The sequence below is a fragment of the Clupea harengus genome, chromosome 6 (assembly GCF_900700415.2).
Source record: "Clupea harengus chromosome 6, Ch_v2.0.2, whole genome shotgun sequence".
Classification (NCBI taxonomy): domain Eukaryota; kingdom Metazoa; phylum Chordata; class Actinopteri; order Clupeiformes; family Clupeidae; genus Clupea; species Clupea harengus.
This window is the reverse complement of record NC_045157.1, coordinates 22,447,803-22,468,621: the sequence shown is the minus strand read 5'-3', so window position 1 is coordinate 22,468,621 and position 20,819 is coordinate 22,447,803. Positions and strand designations below refer to the sequence as shown.

Sequence of the window (20,819 nt, the reverse complement as noted above, 5' to 3'; positions counted from 1 at the left end):
CACAGTTTCAAAACATCATCTCCAGCTGTCTTTGCAACAGCAGTAAAAGTATGTACCGGAAAAAAGCTACTTGAGGCACTCAACAGTTACAGTCACTTTGACTGTCATGAGGTACTTTAAAATTGAAGTGCCCTTGAAAAGACCTGCAGTAGCATGCGATTACTAACATTAAAAGCACTCCATTATGAGAACCAATAAAATTAGCCTTCCATGTGATTATGCTGTCGGTGAGAAATATATGGCTGCTGCAGCTTTGTCCACTTCCTTATCGGTCGGGCTTTAAGAATAATTGGCATGCTTACTTCCTCTCTGTTTGAAATCAAGAAGAAGGTGATTTGTTCTACTGAGTAATGGCAGAATGTCTCCACCGAGTGCATCATTTGTGTGCTGTTCCCAATTGTTGCATAGCATTCCTGTAATTGGGCTGATCGTTGTTGAGGCTCTAATGCAGAGTGACATGTTCCTCAGCTCACTGGACATCATGTGTAGAGTTGTGTCTTTTTTATTCACGGGAGAGAAAGACAGCGAGATAGCGATAGAGATAGAGATAGAGAGATAGAGAGAGAGAGAGAAAGAGAGAGAGAGAGAGAGAGAGAGGCACAGCATTTTGGTCAGATACAGAGTGAGTGACCCAGCTAAGAATCCTCAGCAGAGTGCATGGCCTTGTTTTTGAGACACCCGATGAAGTAGAGATTCTGTCAGAGAACCACACCCCCTGTCTCCAGTGGGTCGGGCCACATCAGCCAGGCCGCTGCTCTCAAAATCCCTGCATTCCAGTGCTAATGTACCCTGAAAGTCATCCTTATAAGTGTTTAACTGCAAATCATATTAAGCGAGACATTGTACGAGTGAGTCGACTGGTGATCGAATCAGGTCAGACAGAGTAGCAAAAGAGATCCATACATCATTTCTTGAAGGTTAAGCATTTCCTCTCTGAGGTATTCCTCTAGAGTGGACGGCTGAATAGAGAAACTGTCTCAAATGAAATGTCATTCCCTTCATTTACTGCACAGATTAGATATAGATACTGCATACGTGGCTCAGTTCTTGGGGTCCGTTTATACATAGATGGCAAGTGTTTATCTGCAGGCATCAGATTCATCTAGGTTCTACTGCAGTGCACGAAAGATGTTGGTGAATACAGTCAGCATATTTATTTCGATACTGTATGACATGTAATATCATCTATGACTACAAGGTAAAATATTGGATTCATATCTACGCTTCTGCCGCACAGCCTTGATCTAATCCTGCAAGTTGCACATTTCTCCCTGAGAATAGTGCTGTCACTGATACCTTAAGAGGGACAACTCCCAGCCATGTATGTGCATGGGATTCACTTCATCTGACACAATATAGTTAGAAATATATAGGGCCATTACTTTGAACCAGGTACGGTAATAAACCCACCTCCCTTTGAAAATCCCAAATGTCTTTTACATTCCATTTGTGACTCATGACATTTGGTGGCATGACTTAAATAGTTTTCCATTTATAGGGAATTACTCAGACGGTCATTATATGAAGCTTCGTACTAAATGCAGACAGTAAATTTCCCAAACTAGATCCAACTGGAATGCCATTCTGCACCAGGCTCAGTCAAGCAGCCTGGAGAATCTTTTTTTCCCTGTTTTTACCCCCAGTCCTTAGAGACTCAGAGTCTCAGACCCACATAAAAGGCTGCGTTCGACTCACAGCACGCACTTGTCCTGGACATGCATCTCAATGAGTGCTGTGCTGCTGCAATCTCCGCTGTGAAGGGGTTAAAGGGAAAGCAGCTCTATCTGACAGAAACGCTGCTCCACTTGTAAACAAAAGGCTCAAAAGACTGACAGTTATTTACTTTAATAAATTATACCTCTTTGGCCACTTGCGCTGGGTCTGTTATTATTTGCTCCATGGGGCCTGGGCAAATGTGATGACACCTGCTGGGAATTTAGAGGAGGAGAGGGAACGCTTCCATCATTGCTTTTCACGGGGTCATTTCTCGATCCCGGCTGTACTGGCAGGCGGAGTGCAGGTGTGAGATTGAGGTCTGAGGCAGAAAAACTCATTACAGTGCGCAGCGGAGGCTGAGAGGTCCGTGTGTGTCCGGCCGCACCCCCGGCGGCAGAGAGGGGCGCACGTGACACGGGGCACCATTCCTAGAATAGAGCGGCGCGAAGCAGCCATAGTCAATCGTGAGTGTGCCAGAAAGACCCGGGCACATCCCCCTCATCCCCTGTATGACTACAGCCAGCCAGCGCTCCCCTACTCCCACACCAGCTAGCACTCACCTCTCTGTGTGGCCACTGCTTTGAACACAACTGAGAGAAGGGCCAAGGAAGACAATTGCTTGCGAAAAGGATAACGAAAAATAGGCGCGGCTTACAACTGAATGGGGTCACGTTAGGGCAATAACTACAAATAACATTCATCTCAGGTGGTAGGGTTGCATGTGGTTTAAAGGAGTGAGTGAGTTGAGTTTGAGTACAAGTACTGCATTACACCTGTAGGTATGACACACATCAATGTATTCCTTTGATTGGGAAAGCTGCATTATTCTGCAGCTGCTGGCCATTTCTAAATTAAAATCAGCAGCAAAAAAAATGTGTATTCATCAGTCTCCATTTTGCCCAGTATGTAATCAGAATCCTCTATAATTACTAGTGGAGAATAAATTCCTTTGGATTGTGAGCGACACACATTGATTTGTAATTGCATTTAGTTTTCGATGGGATACTTCTACTAGAAAACACAGCTGTAAGGGTAAATCACTGCTCAAGAGACCCAAAGGCAAATGTTGTACCATTCCTTGCTCAGAGACTACTAACCTGGGTCAAACAATTATCTGACCAACAATGTGAACTAAAGTAAGGCAAAATGCTTCTCTGTCAAAATAAGGATCCAATTGTGGACCTTTTGGCACACTATATCCTTTGCAGGCATTACAAGGCTTTTTTTTTTTACTGATACTGAAAACTGGCAGCAGGTTATTCCCTCTTTTTATTACTGATCTGACCAACTCATTCACCAATATCATCTCTCGAGTATGCCTAGTTGTTGCACAAAGCATTATAGGTGTTTCAACTCAACTCACACAGAATTGTATACTTCACAGGCTCCAAGAGACTGATACCCAGAAGCAGATATGCAAGTACACTGCCCTTTCACAGAGAAAGAGGATATGTGAAATACGTTTTCCAAACACAATCTGACTATAATGAATACTTGATTAGATCAGAGGCGCTTAGTCTCTCATGCGGTGAATACTGCATTGAGTTCCACACACACAGTTCTCATACAGTTGCTCACAAACACACCAGCATTCTCCTTTGCTATTCTAAGCATGTGATACTGTACATGAATTTCATTACTTTGACTTCAGTCCCACCCCTTATCTTATTTTTCTTGTAGAGGAGACACTTCAATATTGCAGCAAAATGCGAAGGTTAGCCTTTTCTTAAGACGTTGGCTGCACCTTGTTTGCTCCATTTCAGAATCTTATCTTCATTTCCCGCCAATGATTCATTGCAATAAAAAACTGTAATTCTGCCATTGACTAAGAGCACAATGTGAGTCACCCTCTGATAAGGGAATAAATGCCGCTCACAAAGAGCCACGGTACACTAGCTGGTGTGCTGAGACTTCGCCCCTTCCTTCTGGGTCTCAAAAGGAAAGAAATGGAGCCAGCTGCTGGGCACGGCGATCAGCCATCCTCTGGGGAGACGAGGAGAGGAACAGTGGCTCTGTAACGGAGCTCATCTACCAGGCCATAATGCAGACTGATGGCCAGACATGACAGAGGGAGGTGTGGGGCAGTCATCTGCTTCGGGGGGGTTAGCACTGCTACATGGACTTTTATCAACCGTGCTTCCTGGGTCGACAAACGCCATCTGGGACCGTTAAGTTGACAAATCCCCTCCATATTTCTGAATGTGTGATTTCAGTGTGGCTCCAGAAGCTGGAGGGGATTATTCTCTCTAAGGTATGATATTGTTGTAACACTTCCTAAGTAAAGCCCAGAATGCAAATTCAATTTCTCTGCTGAAAGACAGTGACTGCGCATCACTGTGGTGTGACACAAAGCAATGCTACAGATTTAGACAGGAAATCAAACTGAATTTCATTTAGGAAGATTAGTCTGCAGTGAAGCAAACTAACAGAAAAAAACAACACTTATATACAGCCTGAAAACAAACTGATCTGAAAATAAAGATTTTTTTCTGTCTTTCCATTTTTTCTTTATTTCTTTCTTGCTTGCATTTTTTTCTTCTTCTGAATAACTATCACACCACACACCATTTCTCAAAATAATGAAATTCCCATCTAACCAGATGCTGAAAAAATGAAAAAATGAAAAATAGCCAAGTGACTATTCAACCTGATCGTGTAAATATAAAAAAAAATTCTATTTTACCCAATGCTGAGTAATGTAAAGAAATCTGTATTTGTTCAGCTTGTCAGTGGCAGCAAAATGTACTGTATGTACTACAGCAGAATCAAGTGGTCATAGTGACCAAATCGACATAACAGTTCAAGACCAAGTCATTCAACTATGGAACTGCAGGACTGAATCCTGAGGGGATTTCAACATCTGTCTCATCCAGTAAAATTCATGTTTTATTGTATGGATTTCAGGAGACGACCTGCAAGGCGGCCATATAGTTTGTGAAAGGTTTTTCCTTTTCTTCCCACCAATTTTTGGTCTTACACTTCACAAATCCTCATGAAACTTTGCATGAATGTAGCCCTACATTGCGGAAACAGAATATAAGCTTTGTGTTCCTTCGTGTTAGCCCCCTGAAGTGGGGTATGCTCAATACAAATCTATGACAAGTCGGCTCCTAGGAGGCACATGACCCTAGCTCATTACAACCCATTTGTAAGGATTTAAAGTTAATACAATTTTACACGTGCATTCGCATGTCAAATTTTGTCCATAGGGGGCGCTAAAACTGGCAAATTTCAATAGCTCAAGAACGGCTTCAGCTAAAGTTTTTAAATTTGGTATGCTTATACTTGGCTACATTCTCTGGATGTATGCCACATTTTGTTAAATTTTGTCCATAAGGGGTGCTGCAACTGACAAATTTCACATTTCACTTTATGACCCCTGTCCTGCGCATGCACAGGCAGTCATATTGTGTTACTGCTTCACACCCTTTTAGTTTACAGCCAATACAATCACAAAGTACAGTTCCTTAAAGGTTTTAAACCTAGGGATCTTTCCTATTTACATCTGTTTCAGTCAATAACCTTGGTTTATTGATTCAATAGATTGGTAGGGTCTGGAATATATTGGAGTCAAAATGTGGGAAAGGTAAGTAACTGCACATCACTTTAAAACTATTATTTATTTTGTCTTCACAGAACGGTTAAATATCGCTTAACAAATACATCTTATTTAGTATTTTTCAATTCTTGAGAATAAAGGCCGTATTTTAATTGATCTGTCTTTGTACTGGACATTTGGCTTTGTATTGCAAATCAATCAAAATGCTGACAGAAAGATCCTATCTCAGCAACTCTTTGATGACATGAAACTTGGTACATGGACTCAGGACCCCTTCCTGAGGTGGTGCACAAATGTTGCCACATTTCACCACTAGGGAGTGTTGCGAATTTTTGTGTGTGCCTATGACAAGGTAAAAGGGTCCTCTTTGAAATTCTATTGTGATTAATACATTTCCATAAAGGCCTGCTGTCTCAAATATGATACAAAAAAAAACATATATGTAAATGACAATGTTTATTTTGTTGTTGTTGCATTTTGTCAAAAGGTCCAATAAAAACATCAACTTAAAAAAATGGACTGGCTGTGTCTGTCTTTACAGGGTTACAGTTTTATATATATATTCTCTCTTTTTATACATTTTTCAATGTTTTTCAACGTTTTTATTTCCTAGTTTCAGTTAAATCTTGCTCCTTCTCTCACTTTCTGCACTATTATGCGGTTGGCTACATCAAAAAAAAATTCCATGATTGCATAGTAGCCTGTAAGATGTTGCATCATTAGCTGCAGCTACTAAAACATCAGTCGTGTTTTTCATGTCGTAACCTGTTTCACGAAATGCCTTTTAGAGGGATAGTACTTCAGTAATACAAATGTTCAGGTTGACTTTACATTGCCTGGCTTTCTATTGCCAGACGCATATTCAGTGTGCTTCACTAGATTATTTGTGGCCTGAAAATGCTCCAGAGGGATCCGTTTCCATCCCTAGAGTTGGCAATAAGTGTAGACCATGATTACATTTCATGTGTTTGGATCAGTCTTCAACCAATAACCACTCTCCAGTGCCATTATAGTTATAACTGAATGTCAAAATACAATGTTTCTTTTGAATGCCTGATCCTGGGCCCACAGGATATACTCCCACCATGGCTGGTACACTTCAAACCCCAGACTCAAAATGGTGGCTGGAGATCAACAGGCTGGTTGATGTATGATATCCTCTCCATCTATATGTAGAGTAGTTCAGTATCTTGGCACAAACAAGAACATACATATAAACTCCAGCAAACCATGCAGACGAGGGCACAATTAACATCTGGACTGGATTTAAGGCAACATGACAACATACAGTCTTTGCTATCTATTATCTACACAAGAGTGAATAGGTATGTATAATTACAGCTATTGGAATTGGTTGCAGAGGCCATTGTAAATTAATCAGTAAGTGAACTTACCAATAGCCATTTAAACAATGAGCTTGTATGTAATATTTCACACATGTGCTCAGGCATCAGGCAAGTTATTATTTTTGCTTGCAGGTACTACCTACTGAGGTCACAGGTCTACAGATTTACACATGAGATGCATCTGCTCCAAAAAGTCTGACCAGCTAAATGCCTAGTCCCTCTGCAGAGAAGAGGCATGATAAAGGCTTATAGCTGTGTCTGGGGTCTAATACAAAGGCTGTCTGTGCCGAGTCCCCAGAGTGATGAAAGCAGATGAGCTTCAGACCCTGGCTAGACTCGGGCAAACTAGGCCACTCAGCCTCCACGTTCCACCGAGGACAGCAGCTCTACAATATTACAAAGGGCAGGGAGACGAGAAGTCAGAAAAGGCCCCATAACCTTATACAAACACTTCACAATGCATTCAGAAATGCATAAATCAATATGTATAGAGCATCCATGTGCTTGGCAATGAAGCAATATGGGGAACTGTATGAGTTTATTCAAGAAAGCTTCAAAATAGTTATCCTCATAAACAATCCGTAAGGTTGAACCGCCACAATTAATGAATTAAACAAATGAAAATGTTTTGGTGTTATATGCTTTCCAACACTTGCATCACTTATACTCCTGTAGCGAAGGGTCAAGGCCATGTCATTTTGTGGTTGTTCAACAATGGGGAATGTCATGGAGACTAGTATTGTGTATGGGAACTTTTATTTTGATAAAAGCTTTCTTAAAGGTGCTCTAAGAGGGTTTTGTTGACAAAAAATGAAAATGCTAATGGCTGTAATAACGACGACTCTTCAGGCATGATAAAATAGTGCACTTTCTTTTTGTCTTTCTGTTCCTTTTTACATATGCGTTTACTTATCTGAGACCAATATTGTCCTTGATGTATAAGTCATTATTTTAAGGTCTACAAGCATTTCATCTTTACACAAATATACTGACAGCACTGTTAGGGGGACTATGTGTATGTCTGTCTAACCAATAGCTAGCAAGCTAAATTATTTGATACTCTCCTCCCCAAGCAGATTGGGGGCAAGGTATTAATATGTTTGTACACCAATACCTCCTTTCCCTTTGCAAAAGTAAACACAAAGTTTGGCCAAGATTGGGGATTGAATATTTTATGATCGAAAGATATCTAGTCTAACATTAGTGTTTCCATCAACATCATTTCATATTTATAAATTACATTAACTTAGTCAAGGCAAACAGACCCTGCAGTTCTACATTTTAGCACTCAAGCTTTTGAGCTAGCTGATAGTCTAACCTTTAATGTTAACTGATGGGCCAACTGAGCTACTTGTTGATACTAACAGGATGCTTACTGCCATGCTTACTTTATGGTCTGTTGTACATGCTTAATATATGGTCTGTTCATAAATTCAAACCAGCTCTCTGAAAATGAATTGAGGATCTGTAGTTAAAAAATGGAGCATTCCATTTCTCCATGAATTAACACTTTAAATGTCATTATTTTAGCCCCTGAAATGTAATTTTAGCAATTGAAAACACCATTCCTGACAGTGTGGGCTTATGCCTGTTATGGCACTCTTGCTTCGCCTTACTGTTTTCACTACAGTGACTAAATAGTGCTTCTTAAGGTACAAAATGGTATTATGAGAGGGGCTGGAGCAGCTCTGGTTAGCATGCTAACTTTAGAAGATATCTGGGCAACACAGTGCATAAGCTTTTCTGACATTACGTCAAAATAGTTATTTCTTCTTCATAGCAACTCTATTTGTCGCTATTTCTAGTTAAGTTTTGAATGTTTTAAACTTAAATCCTTACATATAGCACCTTTAAACATCCTCATTCAGTAATCCAATTTGCTTTCATCAATCTATCCATTCATGAATTTTCTAAGAAAGTATTTATATTGTGACATGTATTGGCTGTCTCAACCACCTTAAAACTTTGAAATGGTATAATTTCTTCCAGACAAAGCTTTCCAAATGTGGCCTAGATGATCAGCACCCTGTGTTTATAGCCCTGCTTTACATTAAAGCATGTTCCTGCTGTCATTAAGCCTCTGTGTCACACAATGCCTTTCATGACCACTGAAGCAGCCCATTTAAAAAGGCCTCATCACATCAGCGTACTATTCAGAGCATGAAGGAGAAGGAGGCAGCACATGTGAGGAGACGCAGACGGAGGCAGTGAGAAGGGAGATGGGAGGAGGCGGCGGCGGCGGCGGCAGGCTGGTGACAATGACAGCTCCTCTCAGGTATGGAGACGCTGGATCTCCATGATGAGAAGCTCTGATAGCGCAACCAGCTCGGGTACACAGCTCTGACAAGTGCCATGTCAGTGCGATGCCAACTGCCAGTGAGTACACGTCTCCTGGCAGAACAGGGGACTCGAAGAAAGAGGAAGACAGAGAGAGAGTGAGGTAGAGGGGGGAAGAGAGAGTTGAGGATAAAGCGAGAGTGCGTGTGAGTGGTGGTTGTGGGGAAATGGAGAGAGCGTGAGAGAGAAGAGGAAGGACAATCAATTAAAAACAGCACTAGAGCCTGGTGATGTGCCAAGCCTCCCTTAATAAAGCGCAGATGGCAGCATAACACTTGTTCTCTTGCCATTCATGTGCAAAGAGTACATCCTAATGAAACTTTTTGTTTCCACAATAACTCCTTTCAGGAGTGAGGCCCATCCGCTTCGGCCACCGATTTCGAGTCATTTCATCACACCTGCTTTTTTCTGTATTCAAGGAGGCTCATTAAAACTATTCAGAGCCTCCCCCACCTCAATGATTATGTTCACCTGCCCATTAGAGAGGGGTTGCTATGCAACCATGCCATTTCATTGCCCGGGCGCCTTGAAGTCTGATTGGAATCCCCGACACTTGCCTTGCTTGTCACTTGGCTTACCTTGCTGTTTACAATAAACACAGAGTTTGAATATCGCATATCCTGATAATGAAATCCTGCCTTTATTTCTCTCAGATAATTAGAGATACCAACAACAGCAACTAAGAAAATAGCAAACAAAAATCCAATAATGTATTACCACAACAGCATTTGAACATAAATCTATAGGGATGATTAATATCAACCAAAGCAAATGACAGAGCCCATTTATCTGATCTCTTAATTGGTGTTCACTGTGTGTGTGTACAGTGCAAACATTTAATAGGGCTGTACTGCTCTGCAGTGTGAGATGTATTTAGCTTAAATGAGCTCAGGCATTCACAGACGTGATCCACGGTGTGAAAGTGATGTCTGAAATGAATATGCATGGTGAGGAGGTGCTCAGAGGGAGCTGGAGGGGAGCTGCTGAGGTGGCCTAGAAACAGGGCTCCTGTCCCACTATCAGCGCAGTGGAGCAGTGTGGGAGTTTAGGGCAATCGATGCAGCTGCAGCTACAGTGGGCCGGAGGTCTGAAAGGTGAACGCCTGGTCAGGGCCACTCTCGTCAACACACTGTGGAGACGCCGACCTTGAAGGGTCACTAAGCATCAATGTTCACGCGTATAGACACACACACACGCGCACACACACAAAGACATATGCGCACACACTCACACTCTCTCTCTCTCTCACACACACACACACACACACACATGCATACAGAGAGAGGGAGAGAGGCAGACACACACACACACACACACACACACAATGGACCAAGTGTGTGTGTGTCTGTGTGTCTGTGTGTGTGCGTTTGGCTGGGGTGGAGTTGGAGAGGGGAAGCAGATGGCCGTGTAGTGTTGTGACACATAAAGGGCAAAGCCGGAGCAGGGAGCAAAGGAGCACCCTCAACATCTCTCCGCTGGTCGCTCGGGCTTTTGGGACAGCAAATGCAAATGGCGCGCACACATCAAACAGTTTCCCTTTAATTAAACAAACCCTCTAATTAAAGCAGGGCCCTTTGAGTTTCGCTTGAGCAAAGAGCAGCTGGAAGAGAGGAGAGGCGAGGAGAGAGGGGAGATGGGCAGAGCTCAAATCCATGCTTCAGCATGCAGCCGCAGCCCAGAGTGCGACAGTCATGCCTAGCAAGGCACTCCACTCGCCACAGCACTGACAGATTGGGGAACTTTAAGTTCTTTGGCTGTATCACTGTAGCTCTCTTTCCCATAGCTGCAAAACACTGCTGTCATTTTGTGTGTGCTCATACAGCACAAAGCACTGTCTGATGGATTATCAGAATCTAGCTATATCGAGTCTAGCAATATGTTTCCGGCATGTTCTTTCCAGTATTCTCAATTTAAACACCATAATCCAATCCACAGCACTACATATACTGTCATATTGTTTTTTACCCTAAATGTGAAAAATGATTGACTGCTTCATCATTCTCATCATCGTGTTCGTGTGAATTCAAGTAAGAGCCAAATACATGTTCTTTCCAGTATTCTCAATTTAAACACCATAATCCAATCCACAGCACTACATATACTGTCATATTGTTTTTTACCCTAAATGTGAAAAATGATTGACTGCTTAATCATTCTCATCATCGTGTTCGTGTGAATTCAAGTAAGAGCCAAATTAAAATAGATGTTGTTTCAGGGAGCCTGACAGACAAACAATGCCTCCCCCTGTCAAAATGACAAATACCTTTAAGAAAGCCTTCTATCATTGTGTCCACTTATCAGCCAGAGTCTAATGGAATGCTGATAAAATGGCAAATATTTTTGGTGATCTGTCAGAAGAAGTAATCATTGGGATGCTTGAAATGATGCAAATTACAGCCATTTCCTGTTCAACTATTAAAACTATTAAAACTCCTGTCTTGGGCCTAAAATTATAGTGCTCATAATGTACATCTGCATTCTGTCCAGGCCAATGCATCTGCAATGATTAGTGACCCAGTGGGCACTATTCTCTCCCTGCTCTCTCTCTCTCTCTCTCTCTCTCTCTCTCTCTCTCTCTCTTGGTCTCTTCCCTGATTGACACTGATCTGATCTTGTTCTCCTCCTGGTAATTTCAGAACACTATCTTCTGGCAACACACAAGCTGACCATGTAACTGATAGAGAATCCGTGAGCCAGTGGTGGACGACATTGAGGAGCCTCGGAAGGACATGCAGGAAAATGACTTGAATATAATTTAATTCATCACGGGGCCAAACTGCAAAAGCGCAGGCCGTATTGCAATCTGTCAAACCTCTTAAATATTAAGTGCAATTAAAGGAGTGGTGCTCAATGCCAAGCACTGATAACATTCAGTCCATCCAGCCAGAGGGAAATTACATGTCACTCACAGTGTGATTCGACAAACACCGGTTGATGCATGGCCCTGTGTATTTGACTGGATGGAGAAGCTGCCATTTAGCACCTTTTTACAAAAGTGAGGGGAGAGAGAGAGGAGGAGGAGTTGAGTGGAGTGGAGACGAGGGGAAAGGAAATGTGGGAGTGCAGACCAAAATCCATCGTCAATGCTAGAAGCACACCACCCCTATGGCCTATATCCCTACACAAGGACAAAGAGTACAGGGGAATCAGACAGAGATTAATGAGGGGGAGGTCTGCTCACTTTTACAAACAGTGAGGGGAGAAGACACTTGGGAGTACACACACACACACACACAGTGTCTCACACACACACAGACGCACAGTCACACAATCAAGAGGGTAAAAGTGAAACTGAGAGAGGGAACGAAAGATTGCCTCTCTCCCACAGAGAAAGCAGTGCTATCAATTAAATTATGCCCCCCCCCCCCTGAAACAGTGAGAGATTCTCTAAGGGAAAAAGCAGCCAAATTGACATTTTCCTCACCATCAGACCCATTTGAGCTACTGTGATGAAGTGTAAGTATGGTGCTACTGTAATTACTGAATCATTATCTATTAGATTATGTTTCTGCTCCTGAATATTTAAAATCACATTATGAGACTTTCCTCCATGGAAGACTGATTTTGAATGGTGTCTGAGGCAGGCTTCAGATGATACTATTTTTCTCGTGATCTAATTTGATCCCTCCCACCATTACCCGCTGTTTCTCTGTGGAAAAGAGCACTTAAGAGTCATTGTCACTCACCCCACCCCCCTTCTATCTCTCTTTCTCATTCCCCCTCTCTCTCTCCTTTTGTCTTTCCTGACACCCTTAGTGAAAACATCAATTATGTAATTGAAACAGTTACAAAATGAAGACCATCTTAGTGCTAGGGCTGGTAGAGGACCTCAAACAATTCAGGTTGATAGAAGCCTTGCAGGCATTATTTTGCAACTACACTGGTTGCGGGGAGCGAATGAGCGCTGTCAAAAGATTCTCCCTTGTCTCGCCTTCAGCATGTAATATACATCTGTGTTGCCTGTCAAAAGGAGGCTGCTGAAGCCATTAGGCGAGAGATTGCACAGTTGCCACTGGCCATTCATGTTTATTTTCAGCATGGCTATCAGTGCTACAGAACATGCTTGAATCAAGATTAAATTGAATTTAATTGAATTGAATTTTATTGTATTTATATAGCGTCAAAACAATAAAATTGTCAAGGCGCTTACCAGCGCCCAGGGCCTGAACACCCTTAGAGCTGGCACAATGGCAACAGGGGCAAGGAAAAACTCCCTGTTAATCGGGAAGAAACCTTAAGCAGAACTGCGGCACATAAGGGGGGGCCCATCTACTTGAAGCCAGCCGGGTAGAGATAGAAAAAGAAGGGTAAATGTAAACAGCATACATGTGATAAATGTACACAATAAAATACAAAAATAACACGGTGATAGAGGATAAGATGGGGAGAGAGCATTTAAGTATTGTAGACCAGCTTAGTGGTCAACAGACCAAGTGAAAGGTTTAGAGTTCAATGCCAATATGCGTAAATGTGCTTAATGGATATGGTGATGAGGAACAATTGGATCCATAAAAATGTTCCTTTACAGTACAACTGTGTCTGTAGCCCAGTTTTATTGATGTTGGGAATTGTATGTGTTTAGTTGTGATGAGTTATGTTTAGTTAGGTTTGCTGTCTAGGTGTTTTTTTAGTTATACATGCATAGTAAGGGTGGTAGGATACAATAGCAGTGCACAACTAGCTGGCAACTGCCGCAACAAGAGCCACATGCTGTACCTGTGATCCATTAAGGCCCTCCTTCACAGCACAACATGCGCTGTCTGTAGCTCACTCCTGCTAAACACAACAACATGGCTAACAAGAAGAAGTTAAGAGCGTTGCGACAGGTGACGGGTTTTTGATGCATTATTAATGACTATGGGATGCACTAAAGAGGAATGGCTTTAGACTTGATCTGAATATGGAAAGGGTGTCTGCATCTCAAATGGAAGCAGGAAGATTATTCCCTAGGAGAGGGGCTTGATAGCATAAGGCTCTGCCTCCTATTGTGCATTTTATTAATCTTGGAATTACAAGGAGACCTGCACTCTGGGAACAAAGTGCTCTCGGTGGGCAATAGGGGACAACTAATTCCTTGAGGTTATTTGGAGCTAAACCATTTAGGGCTTTGTATGTTAGGAATACTTTGAAATCAACAGGGAGCCAGTGCAGAGAGGCAAATTCCGGTGAGATATGTTCATATTTTTTTGTTCTAGTAAGTGTGCGAGCAGCAGCATTCTGTATAAGTTGGAGGCTCTATTGAGTTGTTGCTACATCCGGACAGGAGAGCATTGCAGTAGTTTAGTCGCAACATAAAGCATGGATACGTTTTTAGGACTTTTCTGATTTTGTCAATATTGCGTAGATGAAAAAAATTATGTCTTTAAGATCTGTTTAATGTGTGAGTGAAGTTGGAGGTCTTGGTTGGTAATTACACTTTTGGGCCTACAAGCATAATCTGAGTTGAGGAGCGGGAAGTTGTTAGTCATTCAAGCTTTTACATCTTGCAGGCAGGCTTCTATCTTGGCTAGCTGTACAATTTCATCACGTTTCATGGATAGGTAAAGTTGGGTGTCATCAGCATAGCAATGAAAGTTAATGCCATGTACCTAAGGATAGCTTGTACAAGGACAATAGCAAGGGTCCAAGTACAGAGCTTTGGGGAACACCATAACTTATGGTGTGATTAGATGACTTATTATGGACACAAACAAATTAATGACGATCAGAAAGGTAAGGCCTAAACCAGGAGAGGGCACAGCCTTTGATGCCAACATGTTGTTCAAGCCTCTGTTGCAAAATATGATGATCTTTGGTGTCGTGTGCAGTACTAAGGCCTAGAAGAACCAGTCGTTTTTTAGGGATAGGGTCTAGTAGGCACGTTGAGGATTAAGATGATGACTTAAGGGAATTGAGCTCAGGGTGGTCAATGGGTGTGAAGGATTCTAGTCTAGTCATAGTGCATCCTGGAAGGGCTATAGGGTCATGGAGGGTGAATTTCTTCTCTTATTGTTAAAGTTTTGTTATTGAAAAAGTTCATGAATTTGTTACTGCTACAGGTCGTATAAACAGAATGTTCGATTGTATTGTGTTTTTTTTGTTATCCTATAAATGGGTTTTCAATCAATGAAGAACAGTAAGCTGATTTCGTATCAGAAAGTGCTCTTTCCATGATTATCCTTCCATGCCAGGTAAAATACCTTTTTTTTAGTTCCCGAGCAATTTGATTACGTGCAGGAGTCTGGTCAGTGTACCATGGGGCAAGTCTTTTCTGTTGTTTTCAGTGGTACAACAGTGTCAAGGGTTGAGCAAAGCACACTTTGTGTCGCCATCTGTTAGTAGGTCGATATGAGGTGGGGATGTACTAACGACACTTTCAGTGCCAGGAGTAAGAGCTGAGGCAAGTGCGGCTGGTAGTATTGACAGGAGTTCTGTTGTAGTCTTAGAAGTGGGTTAATTGCAATGCTGAGCAGAGTTCTAATTACATGTTGAATGTAATTGGGTGATGATCTGAAAGGGCAGTATTTTGAGGTAAAACTATAGGGTGGTCAATTTCTAAGCCATATGTTGATACAAGGTCAATGATGTGGTTGTGGTAATGAGTTGGCATGTTTACATGTTGGGGAAACCAAATAGAGTCATGCAATTGCAAAGCTATTAATTCCATTGTCCATGTGGATATTAAAATCTTTCCTTAAAAGGTTTGATTTGATGTCCTTTCCAGGTATATAGAAACAGTTAGCTGGCCACTCAGTGGGTAATGACAGAGAATAGATAGAGAATTCAGGTAGGGGAGTATTACCAGAGTCGATATAATGTTAAAGGCAGTTGTAGTGAGCGCAGTCACTAAGATACTTTAGTACCGAAAGCCATTAGCAGTGGTCCAGGGCTAGACTGCACGGCAGGTAGCAGCAACTCTGTCAAACAGGAAATGATCAGAATGACATCAGGGTATTCCGCTGGAGATAGCCAGATGACTGGGGAGTGTGAGTGTGTGGAATTCTTTGATTTTAACATATAATGGAACGTCATGATGATGACAATCCCAAACAAATCGATGTCTATTGATATCTATGGTGTTTTTGCAACTCTTATTAAGAACATTTACAAATCTAGTGCTTACGGTCACATCCACCACAGATACACGGCCTGGTGTCTGCTCTAGTGGTATATTGTGATGAGTAAAATAATTGGAACTGGATGATTGTAGCTGCGTTCTTACAGGGACCTGACAGAGAGATGGCTGGCAGGCTATCCTCTCCTGTGCTGAAGGCTATGCAAAGGGCTGTATGCGGCCATGTTCCATCATTCTCAGGCCTTGATGAATAAGGTCTCAGTACAGCAGAGCGGAGACATCATTCTCCACACACTTCAGACTTATTGCTCTATTTCATGATGGAGATCACCTCATTTACTCTGCGTTTGTGGATCCATCTTTCACCGGTGGTGGCAAAAACCCATTTGCGACGGCAGTCTATCTGCACCACACACACACGCGCACGCACACACGCACACACACACACACACACACACACACACACACACACACACACACAAACACGCTGAGAAAATGAGAGTGAGGAGAAAAAGGATGTTTTAAAGGCTAATCCTAACTACGCCTGTGGGTCTGCTCCTCTTGATGTTCCTGCAGTGTCAATCATAGAACAAACAGGCCTCCTTTCTATTTCAGACTTCAACTTAAATAAGAAACCTCTAATTTTATACATTTGGTCACACTTTAATTTCACCCTCCTTGTGAAAGTGAGCATTCATTGCTAAGAACAGCATACTATTTTGAGTAAAAAGGAGAAGCAGCACAATTATATCTTTTGTAGCAACATAAACTAGCTAAGTGCTAGGATTCTGAAACAGTATTGATGTGCAAACACGCATAGACAAGCAGTGTGTTACTCAGTACTAAATGGTGTAGTAATGTAATAAGAAAAATGCAGATCTATAGAACTACCAGATATTTCATTCGGAAGTTCAATGAAAGCTGAGAAGCAAAGGAGGTCTTTTGCAAATCTTTGCATGTTAGCCAATTCATTATTCAGAGACACCTAATTGAATATAAATAAAGACATCCACGTGAGTCGGTGCCATCTGAGATTATTATGAAAGAAAAGGCACACAACTCAACATAATGCAGCATGACAGCGCTCACCTCGGATAACAGAGAGTGGAAGGAACTATTAAAGTACTCATAAATATCTGATGAAGCGGGGAGAGAGGTTGGGAGGACACTTGTCGAAGACCGACTGATCCTCGGTGTGCACTAATAACGTACACCTTCTCATCACACAGCTTACACGGAGGTCCAGGACTGGCCCTCAGGAAAGGTGGTTATTTCATAGGCGGCTCAGGCAGAAAAACAGCAACAGTCAAAGCCAAGTGGATAAAGGGGGCTGCTGGGCTGTTTTCAGCCCAACATTGACGCCTGAATAAGCTGAGAAAACCCACAGTATTCAGGTAAAACCGGGACAGAGCACAGGCTACATGCGTTTATCTGACTGAATGAAACTGACAAGATCTAAAGAAAGCTTATTAGAAGCTTCTAAAGTGGTGGAGAGCCCCGTCGCCTTCAACAGACAATAAAGAGCTCACACTGATCATTCGGCTCACCTTTGAAAGAGGGGTGCGACAATGCATGACACAAATCTCACTGTGGACTCCTGAGGTCAACAACAATAAAAACAATATCTGGATCTCAACAACATTGTTTCAACAAAACAGCAAAATGAGTGCAGAGGAGAGGAGAGAATCCAGCGGAGGATTGATTGTGGCCTCAAGCTCGTGACGCTCTCGCTATCGACTGCGGTGTTTGATCCTTTCCTTGCCTTTCGCTCTTTTTCCTTTCTGTTCTTCATTTCTGTGTTGCATGTCTGTCTATATTCCTTTCTTTCCCTTTATGCTCTTTTGTGTCTTTTGCACACACACACACACACACACAAACGCACACACACACACACACACACACACACACACACACACACACACACACACACACACACACACACACACACACACACACACACACACACACACACACACACACACACACACACACAAACACACAGAGTCTCAGAGCATATAATGATCACTGTCATAGCTCAAGGAACCTCTATGTGACAATGCAACAGAGCCCCAGTGCGGCGTCTAGGTTGATCCAGCTGATGTATTCAATAAAAGGTTCTTAATGAACCAGCTGACAAAGGGGCCGTGTGGAACCATGTGCCATGCAGTGAAATCCACACGGATTTCCGCTTCACTGCCTCACATCTGGATTGGATGTCCAAATGGAATCACCTCCTGTCGCTAGCATGCTAAAACGTATCATATGGCACCAAAATAGGGTATTAATCCTAAATGCAGTGGTGTACAGGACCACGTAAGACGTTTTCCTCCTCCCCTTTTTCCTGGACCTCCACTTCATTATCCCTGATGCTTTTCTGAGCGGATTGCCGTCTTTTAACTTGCATGGGATTCTTGTGGCCTTTGTTGTCTTTGATGTACCATTTCCTTCGATTAAAAAAATAAATCTTCCTGAGGATTACGGCGATCTGCTTTCCTTGAAACCATTCTATCACAGGTACCCAGCCATCCCAGGCATGTTATTGATTGCTGGAGGTTTGCACTCTGGCTTGCAGTCTAATTTGGTCCCCTTTCATTGTTTTCAAATAAAATGCACCATGGTCGCCTCTTGTGGATTGAAACTGGGGCGTGCTTTTCCCTTCCCCAGCCCTTCCTTTAAGGCTGTTTCAGCTTCCTAACTCGTGCTGTTCTTTTATACCGTTTTATCTGAAACCCCCCATGAGCAGAAAGGCACTCACCAGTAGGATATTTACAGTTCAGTGTTCGGTCTTCCTCCCCCCCAACTCCTTCCCACAAACAAAACATGATGACAGCAATTGTTTCTGGTGCATCTCCATTTCCATTGCCCTTGCTGAATGGTTCATTAGCACTCCATCATCTTAGTCATCTCAGTTAGCATTATTTCATACTGAGAGCATATTAAGAGTATCACAAAGGCTTGGATTGTAGCCTTTCATTCCCTAATCCAGAGCCCCACATCCAGTGAATTCCTAATGCCTTCTAATGCCTAGTTTTGTAAAGGCCATTGGAAAATATCCGCATAATACTACAATTAAGGTTAAGTATTAATAACCATTTCTAACCACAGTGTGTCTTCCATCACAACAGTCAACTGTTTTGACTCAGTGTTGGACACAGAATACAAACACAAAAAGATTCACCACAGCACAATTTAATTCTCTGGACATTTGTTTCTTTCTGATGAAACCAAAAAACTCTTTAATCTAACAATCTGCTTTACAAGTAGGCAGACAGCAACAGACTACACAACAAACACTACACAGCCTCCATCAATAATGCAGTAACAAGCAGTGCAGAAAAACATATGCATTTCTGCTGGTGTGGGGCGCACTAAGATACTTCTGCAAGCAGCACAGTGTGATATGAGAGAACCAGCTCACAATTATTCTGTCTTTCCGCGGAAAAAACAGGAGAGACATTTTTCATATGCGATTGTCACATAGGAAGAAATGAGCTCCCGAGCCTGACACGGGAACCGTGGAAACCGGTTGGCTGGTTACCTGGGGAGACTAGCATGCCCCTAGAGCCATAGCTTCTCTCCTCTCTCTCGCACTGGAAGTATGGCAGCACTCGTGGCACATCAGTGAAGGAGAGGGGATAGAGCAGCGAGCAGGCCTAACCTGTGAATCATTTATCCTCTTTTAGTTTTTATGGACACAAATTCAGGATATAGTGTCGAGGCGGAAATGAGCTCTCTGTCACTAAGGTCTTTCTCTCTTTTTCTGTCTCTACCTTCCTTCCTCCGTTCGGCTCCCTGTGGAACAATTCCTACAGGAGTCCGCACAGGATCCAACACCTGGAAGCCTAGAAGTATTAAAATTTCACCACCTCCACGGGAACTGTGGTTTCTCATTGCAGTAGCTATGTCAGGGCAAGCTTGCAATAAGCTACCAGGCTGGAGCAGAGCTCTTGGATTATGCAACAGCCCTCATGTCTCTATTTACAACAGCATATCTACATTTTTTAAAGCGAGCGTTCCATGGGGTCTGCAGAAGGTTGTAGAGACCTATCTCTGTGCGGAGCTGAGATCTCAACTGCACTTTTTGATATGCCCAATTTCAGCTCAGGGTTCCTTGGCTGGGTTCAAGGTGAATCCAGCTGGGGAAATTAAACATTTAGGAAGATTTTAAATTCAGAGCTTAAGAAAGAAAGAGGCAGGTCTCTGAGGAGTGGGCAGATGACAAGTGCCATTCTTTCCTCCTCAGTCAACTGGCTCTGCAGCAAAAAAAAATGGTGATGGAAGCACACGCACAGCTTGTGCTTCATTTTAACACCGGTCGCTAAGCCATTAGCGCTCATCTCAGTTTCTAAGGACACATTGTTTTACTGATTTTATTGACAGCCTTTAACATTGTATAGTATATATGTGTTCCATAGAATACTAACACAATCCAAAAAAGTTAACAAGACAGAAATAAAACAGTAAAAGTACTGTGCTGTATTGCGTACATTTGCTAAGGTTGCCAGATGCTGTAGGTGTCACCTGGGACCAACTAATGCCCACTCAAATGCCATTACACTATTTTTCATTCAGACACACACACACACACACACACACACACACACACACACACACACACATAGTATTTGTGTAGTCAGTGTCAACTGTATATATTGATTTCAGTTGCAAAATACAAAACCTAAGAGTTCAAGATAGGACAACAGGGGAAAATCCCCAAAAATCCCTAGATTAGATAATACTGTGCTACATGGAAAACAACAGTCTCACGATGGGGGAAGAGTTAATGACTGCATTTAGAATACAGCCA

At 42.3% G+C, this 20,819-nt stretch overlaps 1 protein-coding gene across 1 annotated transcript in view; it reads right to left on the bottom strand.

The window, feature by feature from the left end:
- The window catches only part of LOC105902974 (protein kinase C-binding protein NELL1), a 130,535-nt gene that overhangs the window by 50,278 nt on the left and 59,438 nt on the right, over nt 1-20,819 (bottom strand). The gene's annotated exons all lie outside the window — the stretch shown is intronic.